This window comes from Scyliorhinus torazame, chromosome 5 (genome assembly GCF_047496885.1).
Source record: "Scyliorhinus torazame isolate Kashiwa2021f chromosome 5, sScyTor2.1, whole genome shotgun sequence".
Classification (NCBI taxonomy): domain Eukaryota; kingdom Metazoa; phylum Chordata; class Chondrichthyes; order Carcharhiniformes; family Scyliorhinidae; genus Scyliorhinus; species Scyliorhinus torazame.
The window spans coordinates 91,275,219-91,300,383 of record NC_092711.1 but is presented as its reverse complement, the minus strand read 5'-3'; the positions used below and the strand labels follow the sequence as shown (position 1 = coordinate 91,300,383).

General features: G+C 46.3%; 1 protein-coding gene across 6 annotated transcripts in view; it reads left to right on the top strand.

Moving 5' to 3' along the window:
• LOC140421474 (uncharacterized) overlaps nt 1-25,165 on the top strand; it is a 366,287-nt gene that overhangs the window by 324,687 nt on the left and 16,435 nt on the right. For 4 of the 6 annotated variants that reach the window (XR_011946812.1, XR_011946813.1, XR_011946811.1 and 1 more), the window contains exons 1-2: nt 20,048-20,130; nt 21,289-21,404. The exons of 1 other annotated variant lie outside the window; for it this stretch is intronic. The gene's annotated coding sequence lies outside the window, so the exon portion shown is untranslated. Of the gene's footprint in view, nt 1-20,047; nt 20,131-21,288; nt 21,405-22,048; nt 24,034-25,165 lie in introns of those variants that run through there. One more of the 6 variants, XR_011946814.1, reaches the window with a different exon arrangement.

Below are 25,165 nucleotides of genomic sequence, written 5' to 3'. Positions count from 1 at the left end.
CCCACGCCGTCGTGAACGGCGTTGAGGTTCACGAAGGCGCAAAACGACCCCAATCTCGAGCGATTCAGGGCCCGATAATGGGCTAGGATCTGGGCCGCGAGAAACTCAGGGGTCGTGTCGCGAAAGCAACGCCGTCAGCGCATGCCGGGCATTGGTGCCGCGTAAAAGCAGCGGCGCGTAAATGACGCAGCCGCGCCGCATAACTGCCGTCACCCGCGCATGTGTGTTTGTCATCCCCCCGAGGCCACCCCGCAAGAAGATGTCGGATGGATCTTGCGGGGCTGCGGAAGAAAGGAGGTCCTCCTTCAGAGAGGCCGGCCCGCCGATTGGTGGGCACCGATTGTGGGCCAGACCCCATTTGAGGCCCCCCCCCTGGTGCAGGAACCCCCCCCCACACGCCGTCTCCCCAGCATTCCTGCGTTGTTCTCGCCGGCAGCGACCAGGTGTGTATGGCGCCGGTGGGAACCCGTCGTATTGGGCAGGCCGCTCGGCCATTGTTTTAAACAATTTGAACACTGGGAGCTCTGTCAACATTGATGATCTCCATTTAGAAAAAGGAAATAGAGGCACTGGATAAGGTGCAACAAAGGTTCATAATATACAGAACTGAGAGCATTTAACACTCAGGAAAGGCTGGGGCTGCTTTCTTCTGGAAAAGAGAAGATTGATGGGTGACCTGATGGAAGTCTTTCAGATTGTGAAGGGATTCAATAATCCAATTGGAATTTCAATAGACACCTCTTTACCCAGCGAGTGGTGAGAATGTGGAACTCGTTACCACAGCGGGTGGTTGAGATGAACAACATAGAACATAGAACATAGAACGATACAGCACAGTACAGGCCCTTCGACCCACGATGTTGCACCGAAACAATAGCCATCTAACCTACCCTATGCTATTATCATCCATATGTTTATCCAATAAACTTTTAAATGCCCTCAATGTTGGCGAGTTCACTACTGTTGCAGGTAGGGCATTCCACGGCCTCACCACTCTTTGCGTAAAGAACCTACCTCTGACCTCTGTCCTATATCTATTACCCCTCAGTTTAAAGCTATGTCCCCTCGTGCTAGCCATTTCCATCCGCGGGAGAAGGCTCTCATTGTCCGCCCTATCTAACCCCCTGATCATTTTGTATGCCTCTATTAAGTCTCCTCTTAACCTTCTTCTCTCTAACGAAAACAACCTCAAGTCCATCAGCCTTGCCTCATAAGATTTTCCCTCCATACCAGGCAACATCCTGGTAAATCTCCTCTGCACCCGCTCCAAAGCTTCCACGTCCTTCCTATAATGCGGTGACCAGAACTGTACGCAATACTCCAAATGCGGCCGTACCAGAGTTTTGTCCAGCTGCAACATGACCTCATGACTCCGGAACTCAATCCCTCTACCAATAAAGGCTAACACTCCATAGGCCTTCTTCACAACCCTATCAACCTGGGTGGCAACTTTCAGGGATCTATGTACATGGACACCTCGATCCCTCTGCTCATCCACACTTCCAAGAACTTTACCATTAGCCAAATATTCCGCATTCCTGTTATTCCTTCCAAAGTGAATCACCTCACACTTCTCTACAATAAACTCCATTTGCCACCTCTCAGCCCAGCTCTGCAGCTTATCTATGTCCCTCTGTAACCTGCTCCATCCTTCCGCACTGTCGACAACACCACCGACTTCAGTGTCGTCTGCAAATTTATTCACCCACCCTTCTGCGCCCTCCTCTAGGTCATTGATAAAAATGACAAACAGCAACGGCCCCAGAACAGATCCTTGTGGTACGCCACTTGTAACTGAACTCCATTCTGAACATTTCCCATCAACCACCACCCTCTGTCTTCTTTCAGCTAGCCAATTTCTGATCCACATCTCTAAATCACCCTCAATCCCCAGCGTCCGAACATGAATCCATTGAACGTAAAGCTAGATACATACATGAGGGAAAAAGGAATAGAAGGAGATGCTGATGGGGGGGGAGATGGAGAGGGGTGGGTGGAGGATCATGTGGGGCATATATACTGACACAGCCCATTGCTAACCTCAGCCAGTATAGGAATTTAACCTGTGCTGTTGGTGTCACTCAGCACGAACCAGCAACCAGCCAACTGAGCTAACTGATCCCCGTGTAAATCTGTAATAATTCCTTAAATATTAGCGATTGCCTGTCTCCCACCATACTATTTAATGTAGTTTCCCAGTGCACCTCAGACAACTTGCCCCTCATACCCTAATAATGTTCTTCTGTGAGAAGCACCCAGATAAATTAAACAAACGAACCATGTAACCACCACAGCCCATCTTCATGGCAATGTGGCATGATTTTGGGGGTTTCCAAACAGAAATGGTAATGAAACATCTTCTAAGCTCCAAAAACCCTTTCACTCTTTGATCCTTGTGAAATGTAAAACTAGATATTCACAAGAAGGCTCAGAGAGAATCAGACCATTAGCGACGAAGCCATGAGATCGGCCAGTCCAGCAGAAAGAAACCCTCTGACCATCCCCATTGACCAACAGAATAAACAAAATGCAGTCCTGGATGTAATTTACAACAGAAACAATAACAGCAGAATCCAATCCCTGTAATCAGTTATAAACCTGTTGGTCTCAGAAAGTGCGATGAATTACAAAATCCCTTCGCACATTGAGAGCAGGTGAACGGCCTCTCCCCAGTATGAACTCCCTGGTGTGACTGCAGACGGCATAACCTAGTGAATTACATAAGAACATAAGAACTAGGAGTAGGAGTAGGCCATCTGGCCCCCTCGAGCCTGCTCCACCATTCAATGAGATCATGGCTGATCTTTTGTGGACTCAGCTCCACCTTCCGGCCTGAACACCATTACCCTTAATCCCTTTATTCTTCAAAACACTATCTATCTTTATCTTAAAAACATTTAATGAAGGAGCCTCTACTGCGTCACTGGGCAAGGAATTCCATAGATTCACAACCCTTTGGGTGAAGAAGTTCCTCCTAAACTCAGTCCTAAATCTACTTCCCCTTATTTTGAGGCTATGCCCCCTAGTTCTGCTTTCACCCGCCAGTGGAAACAACCTGCCCGCGTAAATTGCGCAAAGAGGTAAACATCTTTGAGTTATGGGGGTGACACCCACGCAGACACTTGGAGAACGTGTCTCCACACGGACAGTGGCATGGGGCCAGGATTGAACACTGGTCCTCAGCTCTGTGAGACCGCAGTGCTAACCACTGTGTTACCTAACGATTTAGATGAGGGAACAAAATGCAATATCTCCAAATTTGCAGATGACACAAGTTGCGTGGGAGGGTGAGCTGTGAGGAGCTTGCAGAGATCCTTCAGTGTGATTTGCACAAGTTGAGTGAGTGGGCAAATGAATGACAGATACAATATAATTTGGAGAAATGCGAGGTTATCCAGTTTGGTAGCAAAACGAGAAGGCAGGCTATTATCTGAATTGTCATAGATTAGGAGGGAGATGTGCAACGAGATCTGGGTATCCTTGTACACAAGTCACTGAAGGTAAACGTGCAGCTACAGCAGGCGGTAAAGAAGGCAAATGATATGCTAGCCTTCATTGCGAGCGGATTAGAGTACAGGAGCAGGAATGTCTTGCTGTCATTATACAGGGGTTTGGCCATACCAGGAATATTGTGTGCAGTTTTGGTCTCCTTATCTGAGGAAGGATGTTCTTGCTCTCGAGGGAGTGCAGAGCAGGTTTACCAGACTGATTCCTGGGATGGTGGGACTGACGTATAAGAGATTGAATCAGTTAGGATTGTATTCGCTGGAGTTCAGAAGAATGGGGGATCTCATAGAAACCTATAATATTCCAACAGGACTTGACAGGGTAGATGCGGGAAAGATTTTCCCGATGGTGGGAGTGTACAGAACGAGAGGTCGATGTCTGAGGATACGGGGTAGACCATTTAGGACAGAGATGAGTAATTTCTTCATCAGAGAGTGGTGAGCTTGTGGAATTTGTTACCACAGGAAATAGTTGAGGCCAATACATTGTATGTTTTCAGGAAAGTTAGATATAGCACTTAGAGCGAAGGGAATCAAAGGATGTAGAGGAGAAATCGGGATTAAGCTATTGAGTTGGAAGATAAGCCATGATCATAATGGACGGCAGAGCAGGCGCGAAGGGCCAAATGGTCTCATCCTGCTCCTATTTTCTATGTTTCTATGTAATCCCTTCCCACACTGAGAGCAGGTGAATGGCTTCTCCCCAGTGTGAACTCGCTGGTGTGTCTGCAGGATAAGCTGGCACCCCTGATGATGGAGATATTTGAGGAGGCGATAGGGAAGGGGATGTTACCACAAACCTTGGGGCAGGCATCGGTTTCCCTGTTGCTTAAAAACGATAAGGATCCGACGGAGTGTGGGTTGTTTTGGCCCATATCACTTTTAAACGTGAACGCAAAGGTATTAGCGAAGGTACTGGCAGGTAGGCAGGACGAGTGCCTCCAGAAGGTGATAGGTGAAGATCAGACGGGGCTTGTGTGAGGGAGGCAGCTCTTTTCGAACGTTAGGAGGATACTGAACGTGGTTATGGCACCAGCGGAGGAGAAGGAAACAGAGGTGGTTGTGGCACTGGACGCCGAGAAAGCATTTGACCAAGTAGAATGGGGACACTTGATAGCAGTTCTGGAGCGGTTTGGGATTGGTCCACAATTTGTGGACTGGGTAACGCTACTGTATAAGGAGCCGGGGCCAGTGTCCGCACAAAAAACATCAGCTCGAGAGACTTTTCTCTCCACCGTGGGACTAGGCAGGGATGTCCTATGGCCCCCCTGCTGTTTGCACTCGCGATTGAGCCGTTGGCCATCGCAAAATCGCCATTGGCCAAGAGGTTTGGTGGTATGGAAAGGAATAGTGCGGGGGGGTGAATAGAGCATAGGGTGCCCTTGTATGCCGACAACTTATTATATGTGTCGGAACCGAGTGTGTCAAGAGGGGGAATATTGGATCTGCTTCGGGTGTTTGGGTCTTTCTCGGGGTACAAATTAAATCGAGACAAGAGTGAGTATTTTGTGGTGTTTCGGCCGGGGGGGTGGGCAGGGGTGGGGGGCCTGCCATTCCGTTGGGCAGTGGTTCACTTTAGATATCTGGGTGTGCCGGTTGCTCGGGATTGGAGGGGGGTGGGGGTCACTGGAGGGTCGGTTAAAATGAAAACGTTGCCGCGATTTCTGTTTATTTTCCAATGCCTGCTGATTTTGCTGCCAAAAGCATTTTTTGGAGAGCTTAAAGGAATAATTTCCTACAAGTGGAAACATCTTCTCCATGTCCACTCTACCCAGGCCTCGCAGTATCCTGTACGTTTTAATAAGATCCCCCATATCCTTCCAAACTCCAACGAGTACAGACCCAGAGTTCTCAACCGTTCCTCATACGACAAGCTCTTCATTCCAGGGATCATTCTTGTAAACCTCCTCTGGACCTTTCCAAGGCCAACATATACTTCTTAGATACGGGGCCCAAAACTGCTCATAATACTCCAAATGGGGTCTGATCAGAGCCTTATACAGCCTCAGAATTACATCCCTGGTCTTGTATTCTAGCCCACTCGATCTGAATACATTGCATTTGCCTTCCGAACTGCTGACTGAACCTGCACGTTAACCTTTTTAAAAAAATGTAGAGTACCCAATTCATTTTTTCCAATTAAGGGGATGTTTAGCGTGGCCAATCCACCCACCCTGCACATCTTTGGGTTGTGGGGGCGAAACCCACGCAAACTCGGGGAGAATGTGCAAACTCCAGCCGGGCAGTGACCCAGAGCCAGGATCGAACCTGGGACCTCGGCGCCGTGAGGCGACAGTGCATCTGCACGTTAACCTGAAGAGAATCTTGAACAAGGACTCCCAAGTCCCTTTGTGCTTGTGATTTCCTCAGCATTTCCCCATTTAGAAAATAGTCTATGCTTCCATTTCTCCTTCCAAAGTGCATAACCTCACACCTTTCCACATTGTATTCCATCTGCCACTTCTTTGCCCACTCTCCTAGCCTTGCTCAGCATTGCCTCTTTTTCTAATCACTTTAAATGAATGCCCTCTGTTTATAATCTTGCCCTAAATATGACTTGCTAGATCAAACGTCTATTGCAGATCCTTAGTTTTAATGTGGTCAAGTGCCTTTCCATTTGAGAACTGTTCAATAAAGTTATTAGAATTATTTGTAGCTAGGGCAGCACGTGGAGCAGTGGTTAGCACTGGGACTACAGCGCTGAGGACCCGGGTTTGAGTCCCGGCCCTGGGTCACTGTCCGTGTGGAGTTTGCACATTCTCCCCATGTCTGCATGGGCTTCACCCCCACAACCCAAAGATGTGCAGGTTAGGTGGATTGGCCAGTCTAAATTGTCCCTTAATTGGAAAAAAAATTAATAATAATTGGGTACTCTGTATTTATTTATTTTTTAAAGGGATTATTTGTAGCTTCCCCACCAATCCGTTTTTTCCATTCTCCTTAAGTGACCTTATTTTTATCGGGAATTAACTGAAGTGTGTTCCTAACCTCTCATTATCTAAATGAAAATGAAATAAAAATCGCTTATTTTCACAAGTAGGCTCCAAATGAAGTTACTGTGAAAAGCCCCTAGTCGCCACATTCCAGCGTCTGTTCGGGGAGGCTGGTACGGGAATTAACCGTGCTGCTGGCCTGCTTTCAAAGCCAGCGATTTAGCCCTGTGCTAAACAGCCCCCAAAGTTCCATTTACTACTTTTCTGTCCACCTGACCCAGTCCATGGCTTTCTCCCTCATTGTCTCAAACACATCAGCAACTTTTGCGTAATCCTGGTGCGTACATTTAAGTCTAAATCATTGATAAATACCGGAAAACTGTGGAGTCCCACTGGAAATAGATGTCCTGGCATCATTCAGTCCTGGATGTGACTAACAGCAGCAACAACAGCTGAATCCAAACCCTGCTGTTGCCTGTGAACTTGCTGATGTCTGTGCAGGTTGTTTGACTGAGTGAATCTCCTCCCACACACGGGGCAGTTAAACAGCCTCTCCCCAGTACCGCTCCCACATGTGGGCGACACGGTAACACAGTGGTTAGCACTGTTGCTTCACAGCTCCAGGATCCCAGGTTTGATTCCCGGCTTGGGTCACTGTCTGTGCGGAGTCTGCGCGTTGTCCCAGTGTGTGCATGGGTTTCCTCCGGGTGCTCCGGTTTCCCCCCACAGTCCAAAGATGTGCAGGTTAGATGGATTGGCCATGATAAATTGCCCTTAGTATCCAAAAAGGTGAGGTGGGGTTATGGGTTAGGTTGGTGGTGTGGGCTTAAGTAAGGTGCTCTTTGCAAGGGCCAGTGCACTCGATGGGCCGAATGCCCTCCTTCTGCACTGTAAATTCTATGATTCGGTTTCAGTGTGAACTCGCTGGTGTTTCAGCAGATTCAGTTTACTTTTAAATGAAATGAAATGAAAATCACTTATTGTCACAAGTACACTTCAAATGAAGTTACTGGGAAAAGCCCCTAGTCGCCACATTCCGGCGCCTGTTCGGGGAGGCTGGTACGGGAATTGAACCGTGCTGCTCGGAACATTTAAAAGGTCTCTGATCAGTGTGAACAAGTTGGTTTGAAGTCAGGTGGGATGACCGAGTGAATTTCTTGTCACACACGGGTCAAGTGTACGGTCTCTGTCCAGTGTGAACTCGCTGGTGTTGCAGAAGCTGGTGTGAACAGGTGAATCCCTTCCCACACACGGAGCAGGTGAATGACCTCTCCCCAGTGTGAGTGCGTTGGTGTTTCAGCAAATTGCTTTTCCTTTTAAACCTCTTCTCACAGTCAGCACATTTAAAAGGTCTCTGATCAGTATGAACAAGTTGGTGGCTCAGGAGGAGTGATGATCGAGTGAATCCCTTCCCACACACGGAGCAGGTGAATGGCTTCTCTCCAGTGTGAGTGCGTTGATGTGTCAGTAAATCCTTTCTGTGTTTAAAGCTCTTTTCACAGTCAGCACATTTAAACGGTCTCTGGTCAGAGTGAATCTGATGGTGAATCCGGAGGTTTGACAAATCATTAAATCCCTTCCCACATTCCAAACAGGTGAATGGCCTCTCCCCAGTGTGAGTGCGTTGATGTAACAGTAAATCCTTTCTGCTTTTATAGCTCTTTCCACAGTCAGCACATTTAAAAGGTCTCTCATCAGTATGAACAAGTTGGTGTGTCAGGAGGTGGGATGACCGAGTGAATCCCTTCCCACACACCAAGCAGGTGAATGGCTTCTCCCCAGTGTGAGTGCGTTGATGTGTCAGTAAATCATTTCTGCTTTTAAAGCTCTTTTCACAGTCAGCACATTTAAAAGGTCTCTGATCAGTATGAACAAGTTGGTGTGTCAGGAGGTTTGATGACCGAGTGAATCCCTTCCCACACACCGAGCAGGTAAACGGCCTTTCCCCAGTGTGAATACGTCGATGAGTTTCCAATTCAGACGGGTAATTGAATCCCATCGCACAGTCCCCACATTTCCACGGTTTCTCCATGGTCATTGACAGGTTATCAGGTGTAGGTGGGATGCAGATTTGAGGTCACTATCAGATCAGCCGTGATGTTATTAAATGGTGGAACAGGCTCACGGGGCTGAATGTCCTATTGCTGCTTCTTGATTCCTTTGGTGCGAATGTCCTTATGTCTCTCCAACTTGGATCATCAGTTGAAGCCAGAGTACGGTGTCTCCCTGATGTAAATGCTGCAATTTAAATTCATGCTGTGTGATTGGTTAAAGCTCAGTTCCAGCTAACTGTGGACAATTACTTAGATGTCTGTGTCTCGCTGCTTTTCCAATCACAGTGATTTTTGAATTTTTTTCCAAAAGACAAAACAGACAAACATTTTTCCTTCCACGTTGAAAGGCCGGTCCTGATGAATCAAGTGACTCTGTCAGATCTCAACACGATGTTTGCATCTGCAAATATTCTGTAAAAGATTACATTGAAATACTGTGAATGTATAAGATACAAACAGGCCATTCTGTCACAGATTCTGCTGCTGTCCATCCTCGGCACACATCTCCGACTGTCACACCTATCAGCCTTTCAGCTGATTTTCGATTCCCTTTTCTCTCATGTGTTTGTCCCATTTCCTTTTGAAAACATCTCAGCACTTTCCTCAACTCCTTTCCATGGTAATGAGTTGCACATTCTGAACATGTAATAAATAATTTTGTCTGTTTTGTCCCCTTGGATTTATTCATAACTATCTTGTATTTATGACTTGTTGTTTATTGATGGTCACTCTCTCACATTGCCCCTCTCCATTTAATCTTTCCTGAGAGCTGTAATCTCTCATATTACAAAAGTCATCACTGTCAATGCAGGATAGAATTCGCAAAGAGACAAACCTTTCTGTTGGGTTCAGTTTGTTGTGGGCAAATTCTCCAATTCTAACCCCCTGTAAAAGTTTACAAAAGCCATCACTGACAGTCCAGGATAGAAATTCTGAACAGGCAATTCTAGTTTCTCTGGAACATTTACCCTCTCATGTTCCCCCAAAGCTGTAAATCCCCGTCCCACACACTCTCCCTCCTCCCTGGGCTGAAATCCAAACCCATCTCACCATTTCTTTCCTCCACTCCCAGTTTTCTCCCTCCCTCTCCTCTGTCTGGGTGCAGTTCTCCAGCTCCTGCCTGCCGACTGACAAAATCAATGGGTCTTATTGAGGATTTGGGGCCTCCAGTGGGTGTTTGTGAATCTTCCCCGCCCACCTGCCAGGGTTTCCTTTCTTGTCTGAGATCAGTATCCTCATTGATTTGAGTGCAAAGTGTCAGCTCTTATTTCTTATCGCCCCTCCCCCATCCTCTGATGTGAACCATCCTCCAGTGTCTGAAGCAGGATGGTGCCCATTAACCTGGGCCTGTTCCCGGGAGGGAGGGAGAAGCTCCGCAGCTGCAAACCAGGGAGCTGACAATGATGGTGAAGGGTTTGCTCCAGCTCACAATGCCCGGAGACTGATTGACAGCGGGTTCGGACCAATAGGAAGAGTGGTTAACCGATCAGGAGCTTCTGGTCTTCCAGCCAATCAGAGTGAATGGGAGGCGGAGCAAAGCCGGGGCTCTCTTCGTCCATCTGGGCCTGTCTCAGGGAAAAGCCCGAGCAGCTTTCGCCGATTGAACTGCCGTATCCGACCTTCATGTTTGGAGTGTGGGGCCTACACGGAGTGTTTATGAGGTCTCCGGACCCACCCGCCGGCCCCATTCCTCCAGCAGGACTCACCGCCCGGGATTTGACCGGCTGAGAAATTCCACCCGGCCGCCCGAATCATGAGCTGTGATCAGCACTACGCATGCTCGAGTGCACGTGTGCGACCGGGCTCAGCCCCGCCCCTCATTCACTCCGATTGGTTGGAGGACCAGCTGCAACCACTCGGTCCTCCAGGCGGAGCCCTGTCTTGCCATTGGTCCAGAGCTGCCCTCAATCACTCCCAGGGCATTGTGAGCTGGAGCATGCGCAGTGCCGATGCTGGACTCGGCCGGGAGGTTTCACTGAAACCCGGTGGAGGCTCCAAACCCCAATCAGAAGTTTCCGGCCCCGGGTTTGCATCGAGCGGGGGGACAGCTGCGGCCTGCTCCCGGTGACAGGCCTGAGTTAACGGCCGCCGTCTTTATAGAGGCTGCAAACCCGCAGGGGGCAAAACATCAGAGATAGAGTTTGTTGTGAAACCAATGGGATATTGTAAAACAGGAGGTCAGGGTTACAGTCAACAACAACAACTTCTATTTATATAACACCATTAACATCATAAATCATCCCAGTCAACTTCACAGCAACATTATAAAACAAAGTGAGACACCCAGACACAAAAGGAGATATTAGGACAGGTGATCAAAAACTTGGTCAAAGGGGTCAGTTTTAAAGAGTCTGAAAGGAGGTAAGTGAGGTGGAGACGGGGAGGTTTAGGGAGGGAATTCAGTGCTTGGGGCCGAAGGAACTTAAAACCATGGCGGAGTAATTAGAATTGGAAGTGCACTAAAGTCCAGGATCAGAGCTGTGCAGATATCTCAGGGGATTGTGGGGCTGGAGGAGATGACAGACACAGGGAGAGACGAGGCCATGGAGGGATTTGAAAACAAGGGTGAGAATTGACTGGGAGAGAATGCAAGTCTCGGAGCACAGGGATCATAGGGGAAAGGAACTTGCTGTGAATTAAGACATGTGTAGCAGACTTTTGGATAGCTTTAAGTTTACAGAGGTAGAATGTGGGAGAGCAGCCAGGTGTGTAATGGAATTGTCGAATCGGGAGGTGACGATGTTAAATTGCCTTAGTATCTAAAAAGGTTAGGGGGGTTATGGGGATAGGTGGAGGCTTAGAAAGGGTGCTCTTTCCAAGGGCCGGTGCAGACTCGATGAGCAGAATGGCCTCCTTTTGCACTGTAAATTCTATGAGGTCAGAAGATCATATTGGATCAAGTGTGAAACCAAGTTTACAAAGAGACTGGCTAAGTCTCAGACTGTTGCCGGGGAGCGGGATAGAGTGGATCTCCAGGAATGGAGATTGGAGCAGGGACCGAGCAGTGGATTTAGTCTTCTCCATATTTGATTGAAGTTATTTAGTCAGCAGGAAGAGAACCAGAATGAGCCCTGAGTTTAATATCCGGTCTAACTTAGTTCGAGAGGGAGAGGAAGAACAAAGGAAACCCTGGACGATTTGGAGAAATGACCTTCGCGATTGCTCATCAAATCTCCACAGTCAGTTCTGGACACAAGGTTAACATCTATTATTCTAATTGGTCAGTCAGGATGATTCAGATGAATGTCTGTCACAAGTCATGAATGAAGTGACTTATAAAGCATATTCTTACCTCTAATTATATAACTTTGCTAAAAGGATACAGAAATAATGATCGAATACTTTATTTGGATTTCAGCCCAGGGAGGAGGGAGAGTGTGTGGGATGGGGATTTACAGCATTGGGGACAGAAGAGAGAAAAAAATGTTCCGCAGAAACTGGAATTGTATGTTCTGAATTTCTATCCTGTACTGATAGTGTGGCCTTTGTAAACTCCTTTTCCAGGGCATTAGCAGAGGATTTTCAGACAGGAAACACAAACCAAATATCACATTAAGATCCGACAGTGTCACTCAATTGATCAGTACCTGAATATCCTCAGACGATAAATGTGGAGTGAAAAATGTTTGTTCTGTTTGTGGGAAAATATTTCAAACATCAGTGTGACTGGAAAAGCACCGAGACACACACGCACCCAAGTGAGTGTGTTCCAGTGAACTGACTGTGGAAAGAGCTTTAACCAGTTACAGCCTGAAAAAACACCACACCATTCGCTAAGGGGAGAAACCATACACGTGTTCTGTGTGAGGACCAAGCTTCACTTGATTGTCTAAAGAGGAAACGACAAAGACACTGATTCCATGGAGATACCGTCGAAACCGTAGGGTATGATTTTCGCTTCGGGAGTTTCCAAAATGCGAGAGGTCCCGGGTTCATATCCCGGATGAGCCCTGCAAAGTGCTTGACTGGGGAGGTGATGGTGTAGTGGTATTGTCACTGGATGAGTAATCCTGAGACCCAGCACAATTCTCTGAGAATGCAGGTTCAAACCCCACCATGGCAGATGCTTCCATCGTAGCTGGTATTCAAACTTGAATCCAATAAATCAGGGGCAGTACAGTAGCACACTGGTTAGCACAATCGCTTCACAGCTCCACTGTCCCAGGTTTGATTCCCGCTTAGGTCACTCTGTGCGGAGTCTGCACGTTCTCCTCGTGTCTGCGGGGGTTTACTCCGGGTGCTCTGGTTTTCCCCCAATCCAAAGATGTGCAGGTTTGGTGGAGTGGCCATGCTAAATTGCTCTTCGTGTCCAAAAGGATTAAGTGGGGTTACAGGGGTAGGGTGGAGGTGTGGCTTGAGAAGGGTGCTCTTTCCTTGGGCCAGTGCAAACTCAATGTGCCGAATGGCCTGTTCTGCACTGTAAATTATTTGATTGTGGAAGTTCGATGCTAAACAGTTTAGTGAGAATTGGGTGAAAGGAGCAAAGGGTAAGTCTCACAGACAAGATGAGCGCTGAGAGAGCATGATGGGAGACAGCAGGAAAAGAGGAGAAACAATGGTTTCTGTTCCGTGTGAATTTGCTGGTGTTCAGTGAGCATGGATAAGGACTTGAATTTCTCTTCACAGGTTGTGCTGCTGAATGGAGTCTTCTCAGTGTGAACCTGCTGGTGTAATCGAAGGCCAGATGACGGAGTGAATCTCCTCTCACACACAGAACAGATGAATGGCCTTTCCCCTGTGTGAACGCGTCGATGGATTTCCAGCCTGGATGAAGAATTGCATCCTTTACCACAGTCCTCACATTTCCACGGATTCTCCATGATTCTAGTTTCCTTGTGTCTTTCCAGTTTGGACAATCAGTTGAAGACGAGCACGCTTTTTTCCCCACTGCGAATCGTGTGATGATTTTTACAAGCTGTTTAACTGGTTAAAGCTCTTTCTACATTGAGTGTACTGGAACCTCTCACTCCAGTGTGAGTCTTGATGCTTTTCCAGTCACACAGATGTTTTAAATGGTGTCGCACAGACAAAACGCAATCATTTCTCATTCCAAATTCAATGATTGATGCTATTCAGGCCGTGGTGACTCAGTAACTCTGCCAGATCATGCTGAGATGTTCAGTTTGAGCTTCCTGTTTGTAAATCCACCCATTCTAATGCCCTGGAAAAAGAGTTTACAAAACTTTAAATAGAGGAGTGAAATTCTGAACATACAATTCTATTTTGCATGAAGCATATTTTATTCAATTGTACCTGTAAAGCAGTAAATCATAATCCCATGCACTCTCTCACCTCCCGGGGTGGACGCAAATCCCGGGGTGACGAACAGTCCCATATTTTACTGGAATGTATTTGAGTCCACTGTCCCAGGCTGCATGCTGCCTAGATGTTTTCTGTCACATAGATTGGACCTTTCTCAATGCACAGAATCATGTTCCTTACTGTTTCTGTGTTCCAGAAACACAGATACTTACCCGAGGTGGCCTGGTCCCAGCTCTGGCAGAACACCAGTCTTTCAGTGCAGACTGTGCCTTAATTTTCACCATGATAGTTGGTCAGCCCGGCAAACTCTGCACATCACCTTCACAATTCTTTTCCTTACAGTTTACCCCCTCCCCCCCTCTGGCTGGGTTCAGTTCTCAAGCCCCTCTGTGCAAAGTGAGAATAAAATCAATTAATCAATAATTTTTCCTCCTGATCACTGGGACCCTGAAGCCGCGCCCACTCTGTTCCTTCACCAAGATGGCTGCATCTGAAGCCAACAATCCCCCGGAGCTGGAAACCCAGGACCAGCAGGTTCTTATTGGGGGTTTGGGGCCTCCAACGGTTGTTTGTGAATCCTTCCCGCCCACCTGCCAGGGTTTCCTTCCTTGCCAGAGATCAGAGTGTGTGCAACGTGGAAGCTCTTATTTATTATCCCTCCCTCCCCCATCTTCTGATGTGAACCATCCTCCAGTGTCTGAAGCAGGATGGTGCCCGTTAACCTGGGCCTGTTCCCGGGAGGGAGGGAGAAGCCCCGCAGCTGCAAACCAGGGAGCTGACGATGATTGTGAAGGGTTTGCGGATCCACAAAGTGTTTTCAAATCCTCCCACCCACTGCCTGATGCTGACTCCGCTTCTCCAGGACAAAAAACCCGCTGCCCAGGCCAACACTGGAATTGCGCATGCTCCTAACTCCGTCTCTACGCCTGCGCACTGGTGTCCAACTACAGCATGGATTGCGCATGCTCTGTATGACAATGCCCAACTGATTGACGGAGGGTCTGGACCAATAGGAAGACGGGGCGGCACTGGTCTTCCAACCAATCGGAGTGAATGGAGGGCGGTGCTGAGCCCGGATCTCCCTTATTGGCTGAAACTCTGCATCATTTTGAAAGCTGATATGTCTCAAACCCCAGGAGAAAACTGGACCTTTGTGTTTGTGGCTTTAAACAGATGAAACCCTATGGGTGTGGAGCAAACATTTCAACATTTGTTACTGAAGTGTGGAAATATGAAACTATATTCACACAATTCAAGGGCTGACTTTAGAAAAGAACAGGGCAGAGAGGGAGTACCGATTCAGTGACTTTGGAGGGGCTAGGACCGGAGCCACATGGAACACAATTAATTCAAATTAAAACGGTGCGGGATTCACCGGGTCTGTGATTGACTCACGGGAGGCTGACAAGCTGCGGTCGCATATACACATTACACTCCCCATACACACTCATCCCAGCCAACAAGATGGCATTGGTTGCACTGGAGTGCCCCCATCCCACTGATGGGTCAGCTAAGTCCAGAGGGCACCTATGGGAGTCTCCTGGGGGACACCCATACAATCTGTGGCCTTAATTTCACAGTGGGCAGTCACCAGCGAGCGCAGCTGCATGGTTACTTTTCAGGGTGCAGCAATAGTGCTCTGTGCCCATCCACCCTCACCCCACAGCGCACCTCCTGGCCATCCCCTACTACTCCCCCCAACTCTGGCAGAAGTCCCCTGGCCAGCAACACAACTGTCAGCAAACTATGGCGATGTTGGACACTTTCCATACCCCCTCTCGCTCATCAGCCATAGAGCCTGTTTCACGATTTTTAAAAGCACAAATGAACCTCACCGTCGAGAATTCAGCCCATTGGAGGTGAATCACGGAGGCCCCTGAGAATACCGGGTTGGCCCTGCTAATGATCTGCAAACAATTTTAACTGTATCTGCATTTCGGAATGCATTGACGCCACTGTCAAGGCGACAGAGAATTGCAATTTTTAAAAATATAAATTTCGAGTACCCGATTCATTTTTTCCAAATAAGGAGCAATTTAGCATGGCCAATTCACCTATCCTGCACATCTTTGGGATGTGGGGCAAAACCCACGCAGACACGGGCAAACTCCATATGGACAGAGACCCAGAGCCGGGATCGAACCTGGAACCTCGGCGCCGTGAGACAGGAGTGCTAACCACTGCGCCACCGTGCTACCCTGAGAATTGCGATTTCCCTTGAATTCGGTGCTTGTCACAATTTCAGAGGCGGAACCGATTCTCCGCCCAATCGGGTTTCGCGATTCTGCTGTCGGCCAACGGAGAATCCCACCCTGTTCAAAATGATACAAAGATAACTGGTTGTCTCTACGAAGGAGATGGACGCTACCCAGGCCATGTAGGCAGACTAGAAAGCCCTGTCCATAAATAGGTTTAAAATTGATAAGGAGGAACTGTTGAAGTGAAAATGTATATTTCAGGGGTGCTGAAATGATTCGCCAGTCTTTCCAGGAGGTGCCAGACTGGAGAATTACATATCTTACACCTTTATTCAAAAAGGGTTGTCATGATAGCTCCAGCATATAGACCAGTTAGTTTAACACCAGTTGTTAGGTATGCTTCATGAATCAATTATTCCAGATAGAATTAATCGCCACATGAAAAATGAGTGCTTATGTGGAAGAACCAGCATGGATTTCTAAAGAGAAAATTATGTTTAATTAATTTGCTGGAGTTTTTATGAAGGTAACCGAAAGGATTGATGAGGGAATTCTGTTGATGTCATGTACACGGCCTTTCAGTAGGCATTTAATATAATGCAACACAACAGGCTTGTGAGAAAAATTATAGTGCGAGGAATGAAAGGGACAGTAGCAATGTAGATACAAAAGTGGTTGAATACGAGGAAGCAGAGAGTAACAGTCAATGAATATTTTTCAGGCTGGAGGAATGTTTGTAGTGGTGTTCCCCAGTGTCTGTATTTGGACTCTTGCTTTTCCTGGTTTTTATTAATGATCTAGATTGATGGTTTGCAGGGGACAATTTCAATGTTTGTAGATGACACAAAACTTGGAAGTGTTACAAACTGTGAAGAGTATAGTGTAGAGCTTCAAATTGGACAAAGACAGGCTGGCGGACTGAGCAGATGGTCGACAGATTGAATTCAATGTGGAGAAGTGTGAGGTGATACATTTTGGAAGGAAGAACATAGAGAGACAATATAAAATAATGGATAAAATTCTTAAGGGGCAGAAGCAGTGGGACCTGGGTGTATATGTGCAGAAGTCATTAAATGTGACAGGATAGATGAAGAGAGCAGTTAAAGCATAATATATTCTGAGATTGATTTATAAGGCCATTGTCGTGGAAATTATAATAAAGACAAATTCCTTGAGGTTCGATTTAAGGAAATTTATTTACACAAATATATTTGCGGAGAGAGAGTGTTCCAGCTGAAAAGCCAGGGCACTGCACTCTGAGATGCGACCCAAGAAAGCATATTTTTATAGTCTGAAATAACAACTTGAAGTAAACAGCCATCTTTATATTAAATAGACCTTGGAAAGTACGTAAGATGAAATACGTAGTACGTATGTTCTTGCCCTTGGCTAAAAACAACTCGAGTACACATTTTGTTATCTTTCGGAGGACAATGTGTTTTCATAATAAGGCCGAGACCAGAATATTAAGCAGTATTTCGTTTATGTTACCTGACTTACTTATTTTCGTTCAAAAGCAGTGTTGAACGATAGTCAAGCATTTCTCAGCATGCTTCTACGTTGGCAACTCATTAATTTCCCTTTCACAGCCATGGACTACAGGAACAAGCTGATTGTGTTGAACGTGCACAAGACACTAGTTGGACCTTAGCTGGAATATTGTATACAGTTCTGGACGCATGACCGCTTCCAACTAACGAGAGGAGACCCAGGGATAGGTAATAACAGTTTAATCATAATTCAAGCATTGAGAGAACTATCATAGAGAAAGCTCTAGACTAGCACCTTCCCCTGATACTCTTTGGCTTTCCCAATTAAATGTTAATATTACCTGGCTGGAGTGGGTGGGGCAGGGGGTGGGGATCAAGAACCGAATTTCAGCCTGGACACAGTCCACAAGCACGTCTACATCTACATCTCGTCCCTGTTGGAAAAAAATCAAGCACAGTATTTATTCACAATCTAGTTATCGGACATTTTTCTTTTCATTTTGTACCTGACACATTTATCTCCATGGTAACACAGATACTGTGCTTCCTTCACTCATTTGTGAATAGCCAATAAATGACTTGTTCCTCCCAATTTATCCAGATCATCATGTGGAACTTCCCAATTAGTCTTCCTTTCGCTCAGCCAGATTAGTTTGGACACAGGTTCAGGTGTTGACGAACATCCTGGGGTTTCCTCAGCCACCAGTAGTTATTATGAATATATGGAGGACATGAAAGAGCAACACTCCCCCAATCTGATCCCTAAACAAAATTAATTATTTTGCAAGCCATCAAGATGTAATGCATGTCAAATTAGAGCCACTTTGTGATAGAAAACCTCATCATGTAGGATGGGTGAGACCTTACTTAGGGGGCAGCATGGTAGCATTGTGGATAGCACAATTGCTTCACAGCTCCAGGGTCCCAGGTTCGATTCCAGCATGGGTCACTGTCTGTGCGGAGTCTGCACATCCTCCCCGTGTGCGTGTGGGTTTCCTCCGCGTGCTCCGGTTTCCTCCCACAGTCCAAAGATGTGCAGGTTGGGTGGATTGGCCGTGATAAATTGCTCTTAGTGTCCAAATATGCCCTTAGTGTTGGGTGGGGTTACTGGGTTATGGGGATTGGGTGGAGGTGTTGACCTTGGGTCGGGTGCTCTTTCCAAGAGCCGGTGCAGACTCGATGGGCCGGGTGGCCTCCTTCTGCACTGTAAATTCTATGATAATTACTTGCTGTGAGGGACGAGGAAACGTCTTTGCGATGGTGTCCCACCTCTGCACCATCAGATCAGGGTCAGGGTCCTGAAAAGTTTTAAAATCAGGTCTAACTGGAGTCTGTCATACCGATGCCAATGATTGTGTTTTATCTTTTGGGTCAGTCTGTCTAGTTATTACCATTACCCTCTTCACTAACTCCAGCTGCTGATGTACCTTCACCTTACAAATAACAATTTGTCCTGGACTCTTATCAGCAACATCCCAAATCATTCAGAGTTTGGAGTGCAGGATGAGTAATTTCCTTTCTGCTGTGCAGAAGCTGTGTGCGTTTTTTTTTGCCAGAGAAGTATGTTTTCAGTGAGGGAGTTATACCTAATGGAGATTTCAGAATAGTTGGTAATTTTATCAGGAACGATTTCAAGGGCTGTGATTATGATGATGTCCTGTGATTTCTGGGCTAAATACTGTCATGGGTATTTAATGAGGATACTACATATGTTGTTGGGAATCAAATACACATCCATACTAATAATCATAATACCCAGATTTATTCACAGACCCCAGGCAGTCTAACAGTGGTGTGGCTTTAATAGGTTTATTGGACTCGGCCTCTTCCCTCTGACAGGAATGTGGGGCCCTTTCATACTGCAACATTCCAGCCAATTGTGAAGTTGCAGGATATTAATGCCTTTATTTTGTCACCCCATGTTTCATCTACTCTATCACAACAGGATTCTCCCTTAACTTGACCCTTTGTTAATAATGTCACTGTGGTTTGTGCGGTCTGTCGATTGTTGGATTATTCAATAATGTGCTGTGTGCATAACTAACGGTGGACACTTAATTGGACAATAAATTGGACAATCAATTTTTCCACAGTGGTGAATATGACTGTGAGCTATCCAACTGGAAAACTATTTCCATTAATCACTCGGATTACTACAGCAGTTATACATTGTTCTGACTCTGCCAGCAGGGCTATGGGATTAATTGGATAGATCTTCCAAAGAGCCAGTACAGGTATAATGGACCGAATAACTTTTATTTGTACAGTATTATTCTGTAAAACAGTGAATATTCAGAATCAGGGTTGGAGAAGGAAAGAGAGAAGAACCAGTGATGCGATTGAACCTAGTCAGAGTCAGCAACATGAGAGGAGGGATGAGAGAGAGGAAATAGTCCGAAAGCTTTAAAAACTCTGCATGGTCGCACAGGAGAACTTTGAGAAATGGAACATAGCAGATCACCAATTCACAATTTATTACATTTTTAGATTAACTTATCTCAAATGGTAACAAAGTTATATTGTATTGTCCTTTCATGGTTCGGGTGTTACCCAGCATCCCCCGCGGCTTTGAAGGTGCTCTATTCACTCCACATGAGCCCAGTGCGCAGGCGTTGTGCTGTATCTGGAGCATGCGCAGTGCCACTTCGTTCGGACCTCTGCGAGTGCGGAAGCGGCTTTTTGGGCGGGTGAGTCGGTGGGAGGAACGGAGCCGATAGCCGGGAACCGGGGGGTGGGTAGGGAGAGGCTGCTTGATCAACACCTTGTGAAGGCCCAAAGCCGCAATAAAACCCTTCAGGTCCCGAGTTTGCAACTGCGAGGCTTTTATCCGTATCGGGCCCAGTTCCACCGCCGCCATCTTCGTTCAGCGGGGAGTAGGGCGCATGCGCGGCTATCCTAGCATCTTTGATCAGAGAATCCCTGGAGTGCAGAAGGAGGCCATTCGGCCCCATCAAGACTCCACCGACCCTTCGAAAGAGCACCCTACCTCGGCCCACTCTTCACCCTATCCCAACCTGACCTGTGAAAAGAAACCAGAGCACCCGGAGGAAACCCACGCAGAAACAGGGAGAATGTGCAAACTCCACACAGTCACCCAAGGCCGTAATTGATCGGCGGTCCCTGGTGCTGTGTGGCAGCAATGCAAACCACTCTGCCACTGTGCCGGGGTTCCAGTAACCAGGAGAGAAAATGTATGACTCATTGATTGAAAGGTCCGGTTTACGGGCACCCTCCTTAGAGGGAGAAGGTGCTGCAGGGGACACAATAATAATATTTGTTTTTGTCACAAGTAGGCTTACATTAACACTGCAATGAAGTTACTGTGAAAATCCCCTTGTCGCCACACTCCGGCAACTGTTCGGGGTACACAGAGGGAGAATTCAGAGTGCCCAATTCACCTAACAAACTCGTCTTTTGGGACTTGTGAGGAAACCGGAGCACCCGGAGGAAACTCACGCAGACACGGGGAGAACATGCAGACTCCGCACAGACAGTGGCCCAAGCCTGGAATTAAACATGGGACCCTGGCGCTGTGAAGCAACAGTGCTAACCACCTTGCCCAACATTTGCTCTTGAAACTAACTCCTTCTAGCCAGGAATCAGCTCAGTGAATTTTGTCTGAACTACTTCCAATTAGGTATATCCCATTTTAAGTAATCCTACAGCAGGAAAGAGGAGAGAATGTTATAAATTTGCATCCTGGACTGACTGATGGATTTTGCAAACTCCTTTTACAGGAGGTTAGAGGGAGAGTATTTACATAGCAATCGTAAATCAAGAAAAAATGTTCATCTCTTGATTTATAACCACTATTGACACATGGCTCTTGTAATCGCCCTTGACAGTGAGTTAGAAGATTTGAAGACAGCAATTTTTCTCTGATTCGAGTGTTGCTGAATTATTTCAAGCTGTAGTTCCAGCAGAAGGTTTGAAATTTGAAAACAGTGAAATAGTTCCAGAGGTGAGTATTATTGAGCATTCATCTATAATTTAGAGTTTTCAGTGTTGTGTTTTGTTATCTGTGCTCTGGTTCCAGGGCTCTGGGGAAGATTTGGCTCCTTTACTGTGGATCTGAATCCATCTTCACCCATTGCTCTGTTTCCGCTCTGCCCTCTCTCATCACCTCTCTGCCATTGTTTAACTTCTGCCCCTAACAGTGGATTTATTTTAACCAGGTTTGGTATTTTACTGTTGTTTCTTCCAATGTGTCTGAATGAAGATTTCACTGCTGCCCATCCCTTGGCTGTGTGCTGCTGATTTACCATCTTTATCTTCCCGTGGTCAGGAATTGTTTTTCCTACACAAGAGATCATTTCTCTTCTGTTCATCAGCTGATATTAACCATCAAATTCTGCACCAAATGTTTTCTGTGCAATTGAAGATTTCAGATTACTATCAGACCAGCCATGACCTTATTAAATGGTAGAGCAGGCTTGAGGGGCTGAATGGCGACTCCTGCTCCTTGTTCATATGTTTATTGATTCTGTCACCCGGAGATGTTAACTCTGTTTCTCTTGCCGCAGTTACTCGCTGACATGTTGAGTATTTCCTCTTTTTATTTCAGATTTTCAGTAACCACAGTATTTTGCTATTATTTTGTTGCAGGCGTTTCTCACAGAAGCGAGTCTAGAAGCAGAGATAGACCAATTAAGAACGGATTTGTATTGTGGAGGGTGTTGGTTGTGGAGGTTGGTCTCTGGCCTCCAGTTACAGTCCTTTTTCACATAATCATTGAATGATTACAATACAGATGGAGGCCATTCAGCCCATCATACTGGCTCATCCCACTCCCCTGATCTTTCTTCACTTCCTTCCAGCGATTTTTCTTTCCAAGGTCTTGTCCAATTCCCTTTGGTTTGTTGTATCAGTTTGACTGGAGTGGAATTGCAGGAGAAGCTGCTGGGTTTAACCCCGAGGACTTTGTAACCCAGTATTGAGCAATAATTTCAGATGTGAAGTTATCAAGGGAGGTACGGGGAATGGCACTAAGTCATCATCCTCGTTTGGAGAGTCGGTGCAGACACGATGGGCCTTCTGCACCCTAACAATTCAGTGATTGGGGTGATCTAGAATAGTCAGCTCTCTGGTCAGCTCTAGCATGTGCTGCTGTTAAAAACTGTCCCAAAAAGACTCTGCGAGCTCATCTGTCTGGCTACCTTTGCCAATCTGATTTGCCCAATCTACATGTAGATTAAAATCACCCATGATTATTGTCGTACTTTTCTCAGAGCCATTATTCCTCTCTGTACTCTCCATCCTACAGTGTAGTGTTATGGGCAGAGTCTAGAGAACACTAAAATATATCATGGAGTTCACCTGACCTACAACTGTTTATAGATTTTGGTTATGAGGAGCACAAGGGCCTACATTTCTGGTGTTATGCAACAGCCTTAAGCACTTTAAATCAAAAACAAAGTTTATTCTGCAAATCAGTTAACATTTCTATAAACACACATAGTCAGCATTTTTATCAAACCTAAATACTCCACACAGCTACAGTACTCTATATTTAACCTTAATAATTTCCCTTTACTGTTTCACTCAAGTAACAACCTCCATAAATCAGACAATCCCTTTCACCACAAAATAGTAGGTTTGAATTCCTTCCAGAACAGTTATTACTTTGAAGTTATCAAGTGATCTGGAGACTCATTTTTAACATGGAGAGACCAGAGACGCCTTCTTTTGTCTGAATGCAGCTTCCAACTGTCTAAGAAAGTAAAACTCAGAGCCACAAACAGCTTCCAGCTCAAAACAAAAGTAGAAACTAGAGCCACAGCCCAGCTCCACCCACGCAATGACATCACTGCAGCCATTTGAGAAGACAAACCGTTCTTAAAGGGACATTCCCATGACAGTAGTTACTGTTAGGGGGGGCCTAGAATCTACGCCCACAAGTGACTTCCTATCTTTATCATTTCTTATCGTTACCCAATGTGATTGTACATCTTGATCTCCATAACTGTCATCTGCCTCTATTGTACTAATGTCATCCTTAATTAACAGAACTGCCCCTCTGCATATTTCCAGCTTCCTGTCCTTCTCAAAAGTGATGGAATCTTAAATCTTCAGGTCCCAGCCTTTGTCATCTTGCAGCCGTGTCTCTGTAATGGCTATCATCACAGTACCTGGAGTACGGTGCACACTTTTAGTCTCCTTAACTGAGGAGGGTGATTCTTGCATTGGGAGCAGTTCAGAGAAGGATCACAGGCTGATTCCTGGGATGAAGGTGTTGTGCTGTGAGGAAAGGGTCTGGACTCATTGGAGTTTAGAGGTGATCATATTGAAACATATAAGATTCTGAGGTAACATGATTGGGGAGATGAAGAGAGGATGTTTCCCCTGATGGGGGATTCAGGAGCGAGTGGGCAGATTGTCAAAATAAAGGGTCCCCATTTCTGGTGGAGATGATGAGAAATGTCTTCCCTCAGAGGGTTGTTGGTCTGTTTCAGTAGGGGAGCATTTCGGTAACAGTGACCACAATTCAGTAAGTTTTAAAGTACTGGTGGACAAGGATAAGAGTGGTCCGAGGATGAATGTGCTAAATTGGGGGAAGGCTAATTATAACAATATTAGGCGGGAACTGAAGAGCATAGATTGGGGGCGGATGTTTGAGGGCAAATCAACATCTGACATGTGGGAGGCTTTCAAGTGTCAGTTGATAGGAATACAGGACAGGCATGTTCCTGTGAGGAAGAAAGACAAATACGGCAATTTTCGGGAACCTTGGATGACGAATGATATTGTAGGCCTCGTCAAAAAGAAAAAGGAGGCATTTGTCAGGGCTAAAAGGCTGGGAACAGACGAAGCCTGTGTGGCATATAAGGAAAGTAGGAAGGAACTTAAGCAGGGAGTCAGGAGGGCTAGAAGGGGTCATGAAAAGTCATTGGCAAATAGGATTAAGGAAAATCCCAAGGCTTTTTACACGTACATAAAAAGCAAGAGGGTAGCCAGGGAAAGGGTTGGCCCACTGAAGGATAGGCAAGGGAATCTATGTGTGGAGCCAGAGGAAATGGGCGAGGTACTAAATGAATACTTTGCATCAGTATTCACCAAAGAGAAGGAATTGGTAGATGTTGAGTCTGGAGAAGGGGGTGTAGATAGCCTGGGTCACATTGTGATCCAAAAAGACGAGGTGTTGGGTGTCTTAAAAAATATTAAGGTAGATAAGTCCCCAGGGCCGGATGGGATCTACCCCAGAATACTGAAGGAGGCTGGAGAGGAAATTGCTGAGGCCTTGACAGAAATCTTTGGATCCTCGCTGTCTTCAGGGGATGTCCCGGAGGACTGGAGAATAGCCAATGTTGTTCCTCTGTTTAAGAAGGGTGGCAGGGATAATCCCGGGAACTACAGGCCGGTGAGCCTTACTTCAGTGGTAGGGAAATTACTGGAGAGAATTCTTCGAGACAGGATCTACTCCCATTTGGAAGCAAATGGACGTATTAGTGAGAGGCAGCACGGTTTTGTGAAGGGGAGGTCGTGTCTCACTAACTTGATAGAGTTTTTCGAGGAGGTCACTAAGATGATTGATGCAGGTAGGGCAGTAGATGTTGTCTATATGGACTTCAGTAAGGCCTTTGACAAGGTCCCTCATGGTAGACTAGTACAAAAGGTGAAGTCACACGGGATCAGGGGTGAACTGGCAAGGTGGATACAGAACTGGCTAGGCCATAGAAGGCAGAGGGTAGCAATGGAGGGATGCTTTTCTAATTGGAGGGCTGT